Below are 9,112 nucleotides of genomic sequence, written 5' to 3'. Positions count from 1 at the left end.
CCTTGGATTGCTTGATTGTACCTTCTATTTGAGGCGGGTACCCTTTGACTTATCTTTTGATAATGTCTTATGATATGTGTAGATTATATATATTTACTAGTGGCAGATAGTAGATTATTTCTTCCCTGGTCTTAGCTAGTTGATACCTATCACATGCTTCATCTGCTAGTTGCTTTACTTCAGGATTGGATATTTTAGCTCTTGCCATGGGTATATATGTTCATAGAGATGTATATTTATAGTGCTCTACTCTACTGGATTAGTTGCTTTACATGTGTGATACATGCTCTTGGATTCATGATACTTACATCATTGTTATATGTGATGTCTTTGGATTTATGCTGTTTATATCATGGTTATAGTTATATGTGTTTATCTTTTTGGCACGCACTTATATGGAGGAGGCTTTGTTCAGGTATGTCATATTGTAGCCGCATGCACCATATCGCATGATTGCATGCTGGGCGATTGACGACTCCATTATTGTTGAGCTCGTCGGCCGGCTACATGGGCCTGCACACAGCGTGTCCACTCATGGGTAGTGGCACAGCACTAGGGTGTGTATGGTAGTTAGCTCTGTAGTGCTCCGCTGGTCCGCTCATGGGTAGTGCGACTGCAGCGTGGTAACAGGCAGGGATCCCTCCCCGTCATCGCGTACCGGGAGTTGAGAGCATTGCGCTCCCTCACTATGTTTGAGGTAGGAGGATAGGTGTACTCCGACAGCATCCCGTCCACTCGGTCACTCTTCAGGGGCAGTGATGGCAGAGTGCACGGTGTCACAGCCCTACCCACTCTGTCTCACCATTGTGTGTGAGATGGCTGACTGGTTGACAGGGGTGACCATGTCATATTGCATCATATGCACGGATTGCATTCGTTATGATTGATGCATTTTGGTGATTGCATATGATTGATATGCATACAGGATACATGCTTTTGCTCTGACTACTTTTATCTTTGTATGTTGACAGTCAGTTGCCCAAGCCTCGCAGGTGAGCACAGTTTATTTCAGTTATGCATTTTCTTATCATTCTTGCTATAGACTGTACTTTATGCCTTTTGCTGGTTATTACAGTTTCTTTCAGCTATGCATATCTGTTATACTGTTAGGAGACCGTACCGTAGGTTGTACTATTAGGAGACTGTACTGTAGACTCTAGGGTTTAGTGTACTGTACCATAGGATGTTGCTAATAGTTATATGTTGCTGTACATATCTATTGGATTACCTGCTGAGTTCTTTGAACTCACCCCGTTGTTACTATTTTTCAGGTTGAGGCCGTCGGGAGATATTCCAGTCGCTAGCCACATTATCGCGAGGATTTTCTTTGTCGGATTATATTTTGCTTTTGCATCTTATATACTTGTATTGTGGGTTTGTATTGTGGACTTTACATTGAACATTCGGGTCTGCTTTTGTTTTCCGCTGCGGATATATTTTCATTACTTCGTGGATTTTGTTTTTCTTCGTTGTAGTGGAGTAGGATGTGTACGTATATCTTCGTTGGTTTCTATATCATCTTTTCTTTATATAACTGCGTGTATTGTTCATATTATATCTGTGTAGAAATGTTGAATATAATTGCATGGATTGTTTACTATTTGTGTGTATTGTTCCGGCCGAGTGTGGCCGAGGTATAGATATATGTATACTGAGATTCATATTGTCCGCCGTACAGGGGAGATGCTGCCGAAATTTCTTCGGACAGGGACTACCTGGGGCATGACAATTTATTTGGTATCAGAGCTAGGCTCCGATTTCGGATTTTTATGTCTTGTAGTTTATGAACGTATCTGGATTTTTTTTGGGGATTTTATCTGATACCAATTTATTTGGTATCAGAGCTAGGCTCACGATACTTGCTCTTCGTTTTGGATTTTCGAGGTTTATCTGATACCAATTTATTTGGTATCAGAGCAAAGTTTTGCGATACCTACTTGTCGGGTTTCGGATTTACGAGGCTTACTTTCGTGAGCATTTCTCGGTATTTTCGGATTTGTCCAGATTTCCGTCGATTTTCTCGTTTCGGAATTCCGAGGTATTTTGACGAGGTTCTATTTGGGGCTAAGCAGCGACAGGATATCTCCAGACGGCAAATAGGTAAATGAGGTAATTTTTCAGTTCTTATACCTGTAGTGATATCTGGGTAACATTTTGTTTACAGATATGACACCTACACGTGTTCCGGTACCGAGACGTGGGTGACCACGTAAGAGGCCGATAAATTCTCCTGAGACAGAGTCTCTAGAGAGATCTGCTAGGGTCGAGCCTGCCCATCAGGGACAGACTCGTCAGGGTATTATAGGCACGTCGGATTATAGGATCCTGACGGTTTCAACATCAGAGGTACATACCTCGACTATATCATTAGTGGTATCACCTTCAGTATACCTGACACCCCTCCAGTCGTGCCTATTTTTGTGTACTTGAGGTACGAGATGAGGCAGAGAACTGGTGGGACACGCAACGCTCGATTATAGGCGAGCAACATATTACCTGGACGACATTTAGGGAGGCATTTGAGAGTCAGTATTTTCCCCGTGTGTATCAGATGACACGTCGGCAGGATTTTCTGAATCTTCGGCAGAAGAACCGCTCAGTAATGGAGTATAATGCTGAATTTAATCGGTTGGCCAGATTCTGTCCTGAGTTAGTTGCCGATGACAGATCTCGTATGCTTCAGTTTGTCCAGGGACTGGACGGACATCTTCAGCTGAAGATTTCTGGTTTTAGTACTTCATCATACACCGAGACACTGAATAGGGCTCTCATGATTGAGTCTACTCATCGGAGAGTGAATGCAGATAAGAAGAGGAAGCAGACTGATCGGACTTCCGGACAGAGCCAGCAGCCACAGACTGCGGGACAGCAGCAGAGCAGTCGCACTCAGACGAGTCAGAGTACTTCTGGGTCATCTGGCCAACCCCAGAAGTCAGGACGATCTTCATCTGGACCATCCCGCTCTGCCCAGCAGAACAGGAAACAGTCCACTGGTGACCCTTTCTGCACCAGATGCGGATCCCGAGATCACATCACCTCTGCGTGTACTTTGGGACAGTCAGTTTGCTATTACTGCAAACTGCCCGGGCACGTGAGCCGAGATTGTTCGCTGAAGACTCAGCATATAGCCTCCGGGGTTTCGGTTGCGGGAGGACATTTTGGTCAGTCCGGGACTCAGCGAGGGGGGCCGAAAGCCCAATCTTCGCATCGCCAGCAGAAGACAACTCCCCCTACAGCAGCTGCTTATGGCATTCAGGGTCAGGAGCGTTCTGGCGTCCTTATGGAGTCCCAGAGTTCTATTTCGGGACCTCAGCATCTGACCGAGGGGCAGTATCAGTTGCAGCCACAGCCATTGGCGCAGTATCAGTTACAGCCCCAGTCACCAGTTCAGTACATACTGCAGCCCATTGCCCCAGCTCTGACTCAGTATCCAGTACCGACTCAGTGGCAGGCTCAGACTCCGACACAGCAGCCTTTGGCAGTGCTACCGCCTCTACCACCGTCAGATACTGGACGAGTTCACGCGGTCACCCGAGAGGATGCACAGCGGGCTGACGGATCCGTTTCCCGCGGTACGGTTTTACTTTATGCATTTTCTGCTGATATGCTAATTGATACAGGTAGTTCACATTCTTTTATATCTTGTGCATTTTTGAGAGAGATTGGTAGACTACCTTCTCATAGATCTTGACGACTGACCGTCTCCTTACCATCTGGTGATACCTTGGATGTCACTCAGGAGGTCAGAGGTTGTCCGTTAGATTTTGGTAGCATTATACTCACGGTAGATTTATTAGTACTGGAGATGGTCGAGTTCGATATTATCCTGGGTATGGATTGGCTGTCTGCTTATCATGCCACAGTTGATTGCCAGAAGAGTGTGGTTACGTTTCGACCTCCGAACCAACCCTCTTGGGATTTCACTGGCATCAGAGACGATGGGATATCGACCATTTTTGTGATACAGGCGCAGAAACTGCTATCACATGGATGTCAGGGATTTCTATTATCTTTGATTAATACTGACGACAGCAGTAGTTCTCAGCTCTCAGACGTTCCGGTGGTCCGAGAGTATCCAGACGTTTTTCCAGACGAGTTACCAGGTTTGCCTCCCCGAAGGCAAGTGGAGTTTGCTATTGAGCTGATTCCAGGGACTGCACCAACATCGAAAGCTCCTTACCGTATGGCACCGAAAGAGTTGGACGAACTAAAGGTCCAACTCCAGGAGTTATTGGATAGGGGATTTATTCGCCCTAGTGTATCTCCGTGGGGGTCTCCAGTACTATTTGTCAAGAAGAAAGATGGTACTCTGAGGTTGTGCATCGATTATAGGCAGCTGAATGCAGTGACTATCAGAAATAAGTACCCCTTGCCCCGGATTGAGGATTTATTTGATCAGCTCAGAGATACATCAGTGTATTCTAAGATTGATCTGCGGTCTGGATATCATCAGCTGAGAGTCAGAGATTCTGATATTCAGAAGACAGCATTTCGCACCAGATACGGACATTACGAGTTTTTGGTAATGCCATTTGGGCTTACCAATGCTCCTGCAATATTTATGGATCTGATGAACCGTATCTTTCTGGAGTACCTAGATCAGTTCATTATTGTATTTATCGATGACATATTGATCTATTCACGTTCCGAGGAGGAACATGCGCAGCACCTTCGCATAGTCTTGGAGACTCTTCGACGATATCATCTGTATGCGAAGTTCAGCAAGTGTGCATTTTGGCTTCCCTCAGTTGGTTTTCTAGGACATGTGGTTTCTAGTCGAGGTATTTCAGTAGATCCTCAGAAGATCGAGGCTATCACCAGCTGGGAGCAGCCGAAGTCAGTCCAGGAGATCCGCAGTTTCTTGGGATTGGCTGGATATTATAGACGATTCGTTGAGGGTTTCTCCAGCATTGTTATGCCGTTGACACGTCTGACCCGGAAAGGCGTGAAGTTCACGTGGTCAGAGGCTTGTGAGACCAGCTTCCAGGAGCTGAAGCGGAGATTAGTATCAGCACTAGTTTTGGTTTTACCTTCTGGTGATGACGGATTCGTACTTTACACAGACGCATCTCTTCCGGGCTTGGGCGTTGTTTTGATGCAGCACGGTAGGGTAGTCTCCTATGCTTCTCGTCAGTTGAAGGAGCATGAGAAGAACTACCCAGTACATGATTTAGAGCTAGCCGCTATTATCTTTGCTTTGAAGATTTGGCGACATCATCTTTATGGTATTACTTTTGAGATTCTTACTGATCATAAGAGTCTCAAATATATTTTCGCACAGAAGGAACTCAATCTCCGACAAAGGAGATGGATGGAGTTCCTGAAGGATTATGATTGTACTATTAGCTACCATCCGGGTAAAGCTAATGTGGTTGCTGATGCACTTAGCAGGAAGTCCAGAGGGACTTTAGCTTGTCACCGAGTTTTAGTCACAGACTTGATTCAGGGATTCTCCAAGTTGGGCCTTGAGGAGCAGGGACGGACAGAGTAGGGTATTCTTATTACCATGGTTGCTCAGTCGTCGATCAGGATGAGGATTCGAGAGGCCCAGGCCGGAGATCTGCATTTACAGTTCATTAGCAGCCAGATAGCTTCCGGACAGCAGACCGAGTTTACACGAGATGATGAGGGGATTGTTTATTTCCGAGGTAGATTATGTGTACCTCAGTCTCACCCGGTCATGGAGGAGTTACTTCGGGAGGCTCATCGTTCTAGATTTGCTATCCACCCAGGTGGGACCCGTATGTATCGAGATTTGAGGCGTTCCTATTGGTGGAACGGTATGAAGAAAGACATCGCGGAGTTTGTAGCCAGATGTCTTGTCTGTAAGCAGGTGAAGGCTGAGCACCAGAGACCTGCTGGATTACTTCAGAGGATCCCTATTCCCGAGTGGAAGTGGGAGCACATTACTATGGATTTCGTGGTTGGTTTGCCTAGGACTCGTCGAGGCCATGATGCGATTTGGGTAATCGTTGACCGATTAACCAAATCCGCACACTTTTTAGCGATTCGGAAGACTGATTCTCTGGATCGATTAGCTGAGTTATACTGTCGAGAGATTATCAGATTGCATGGAGTTCCGTTGAGCATTATATCTGATAGAGACCCACGGTTCATGTCCCGATTCTGGCAGAGTCTGTAGCAGGCCTTGGGCACACAGCTTCGTTTCAGTACGGTATTCCATCCGCAGACATATGGGCAGTTAGAGCGGATTATTCAGACATTGGAGGACTTGCAGAGGTCGTGTGTCATGGACTTCGGAGGCAGTTGGGAGGACCACCTTGTTGGAGTGTATACTGAAAGCCTAAGCTTTTGTAAACATTTGTCTTGAATAAAGAATCACATTTGGTCAAATTATCTACATTTGTTTGTAGTTGTTCAATTAATTTATATTGTAGATAACATAGCTTGTGGTGTCACATGCAGAAGATAATGTTATCAGTACCTTATAAATTATAAACAGTAGCTCACGACCAAAATGAAAAGGAACAAACCATTAGAAGGTCGTAGTGTAATTAGGTATCAGTTTATCTTGACTGTATAATTACACTAGTACACTTAGAGTGTATTGAGTAGGACCATTTGAGGTCGTTTCTTTTATACTGACTTTATAAAGAAACAAAGACCTCAGTTATTATGGAAGTGTGTGCTCTTAATCCTGATATAATAACAAGCACATATATTTGATATTTATTTCTTTAATTTATCAATGGGTGAGATTTAGTTCGATGAATCAATAAGCCCGATAAGTTGGGAAATGGTATTACTTATAGTGTGTGTTGTTGATTATAGAAGGAAACTGTGTCCTAGAGATACTAGGTTGATAATGTCCCCAAGAGGAGCTCATAAGGATTGTCATGTTAAACCCTGCAGGTGGACTTAGTCCGACATGACGATAAGGTTGAGTGGTACTACTCTTGGACTTAGATATTAATTAAATGAGTTGTCAGTAACTCACTTAATTAGTGGACATTATATCTTAAACATAGGAGACTAACACACTCATAATAAGAAGGAGCCCAAAATGTAATTTGGGATTGGTGCGGTAGTTTAATGATAGTTCTCTAGTGGAATGAATTATCATTGATAAAATTAAGTTGTGTGTTCGGGATGCTTAATTTTATCGGGAGACCAAAACCAATTCCTCCTCTCGGTCCCTATCGTAGCCTCTTAGTTATAGAGTTCTATACCCACCTATACCCACCTTCTATACCCACCCAATAGGGGCCGGCCAAGCTAGGTTTGGGAAACAAGCTAGGGCCGGCCTAGGTATAAGATTGGGTGGCCGGCCCTAGCTTGAACCCAAGCTAGTGGGGGCCGGCCAAATTAAATTTAAAAAGAAATTTAATTTTAATTTTTATTATGTGGAAGATATAATTTATTAAAGAGAATTAAAATTAAAATATCTCTCTTGTAAAAGATCTACAAAAGATTAAAGAAAGAGATTAGATCTCTTTCCTTATTTGTAGATTGGTAAGATATTTTATTTTCTCTTTAAAAATTATTCACATGTTGTAAAATTAAAATTATAGAAATTTCCTTTTTATCAACCATGAAGAGATTTGAAGAGAAATTTTATTTTTTAAAATTTCCGTAAACAAATTAGGAAGTTTTAATTGTTGATTAAAACTTGTCCAATTTTGTTTTCATTGATATGGCCGGCCACTTGATTTTAATTGGGGAAATTTTATTTTATTTTTCTCAATTAAATCAAGTCAAGGAAATTAAGGAAATTTTATTATAATTAAATTTCCTAATTTGCCTAGGCCAAGGAATATAAAAGAAGGGGTGAGGGTGCCTTCATGAGACACAACATCTATTATTTCTCTCCCTCTTTTGTTCCTTGGTGTGGCCGGCCATCCTCTCCCTCTCTTCCTCTTGTGGTGGCCGAACCTCTCTCTTCCCCTTGGAGCTCTTGTGGTGGCCGGATACTACTCGGAGAAGAAGAAGAAGAAGGAGAGAAAGCTAGCATCTCTTGGAGCTTGGTTAGTATTTTGGTTTTTTCTCCTTGGTGAAGTTTTCCTTTGTGGCCGAACCTTGCTTGGAGGAGAAGAAGGTGGTTGGTGGTTTCTCATCTCGGTAGATCGTTGCCCACACAACGTCCGAGGTTAGAAGAGGAATACGATAGAAGATCAAGAGGTTTTTCTACAAGGTATAACTAGTAATTTTTATTTCCGCATCATGCTAGTTATTTATGGAAATAATACCAAATACAAGAGGATTACGTTCTAGAATTTCGAATATGTTTTTTCGATGCTGTGTTCTTTTACTTTTTCTTTTCCTTGTGATTTGATTGTTCTTTTTGGTTAACCTAAAGTTATTTTAGGAAATTAAATATTAGCTTTCTATAAAAGGTTTTGTCTAATCGGTGGTGGTTGCTCCCATATCCAAGAAGGCCATGTGCCTCGCCACGTCAGTACTGGGAACCAATTATGAAAATTAATATTTAATGGAATTAATAACTTAAGGAGACTTGGGTCGAACGTGTAAAGTTCCGCAGGAGATCCAAGTCAAAACCTAAAAGAACAAATAGATTAAGTTTTGGATCAAACGTGTTAAGTTCCGCAGGCGATCCAAAATTTAATTTAAAAGAACACATGGTAGCTAGGAAAAGGTTCAGACCTTTGTACAAAATTTTTGTACAGTGGAACCTATAGGTTTTCCGAGTAGCAACCAACATACATAACTAATACAATCATGTTTATAGAATTTCTACTATCATGTTTAACTAGCTACTATAAACATGTTAAAGCTATCATATATAAGCATGCTATAATTATCCATAAACATGAAAGCAAGACATAATTAAAGTAGAGGTATTCTTACTTGGAAGTTGCAGGTTCAATGCTGATGTGTGTGTAGGAAGTATGGAAGCTGCTCTGATACCACTCTGTAACGACCCGCCTTCTACTACTAGGCTGTAAGGCCGATCACTACAGTTATGCTGAGCTAACTGTGCGGAAAACTAATCCAATTTAAATTTTCGTTGCTAACTGATAACTATTCTTGGTTCTACATGTACTGAAGGATGTAATCTAAGGGATACAATGTGTATCCTACATCCCCTATGGACTAGAAGCTGATCTGCTAAGTTTCTTGGTCAAAACTGAAC

Source organism: Zingiber officinale, chromosome 5A, assembly GCF_018446385.1.
Source record: "Zingiber officinale cultivar Zhangliang chromosome 5A, Zo_v1.1, whole genome shotgun sequence".
Taxonomy (NCBI): domain Eukaryota; kingdom Viridiplantae; phylum Streptophyta; class Magnoliopsida; order Zingiberales; family Zingiberaceae; genus Zingiber; species Zingiber officinale.
This window is presented reverse-complemented; position numbering follows the sequence as displayed.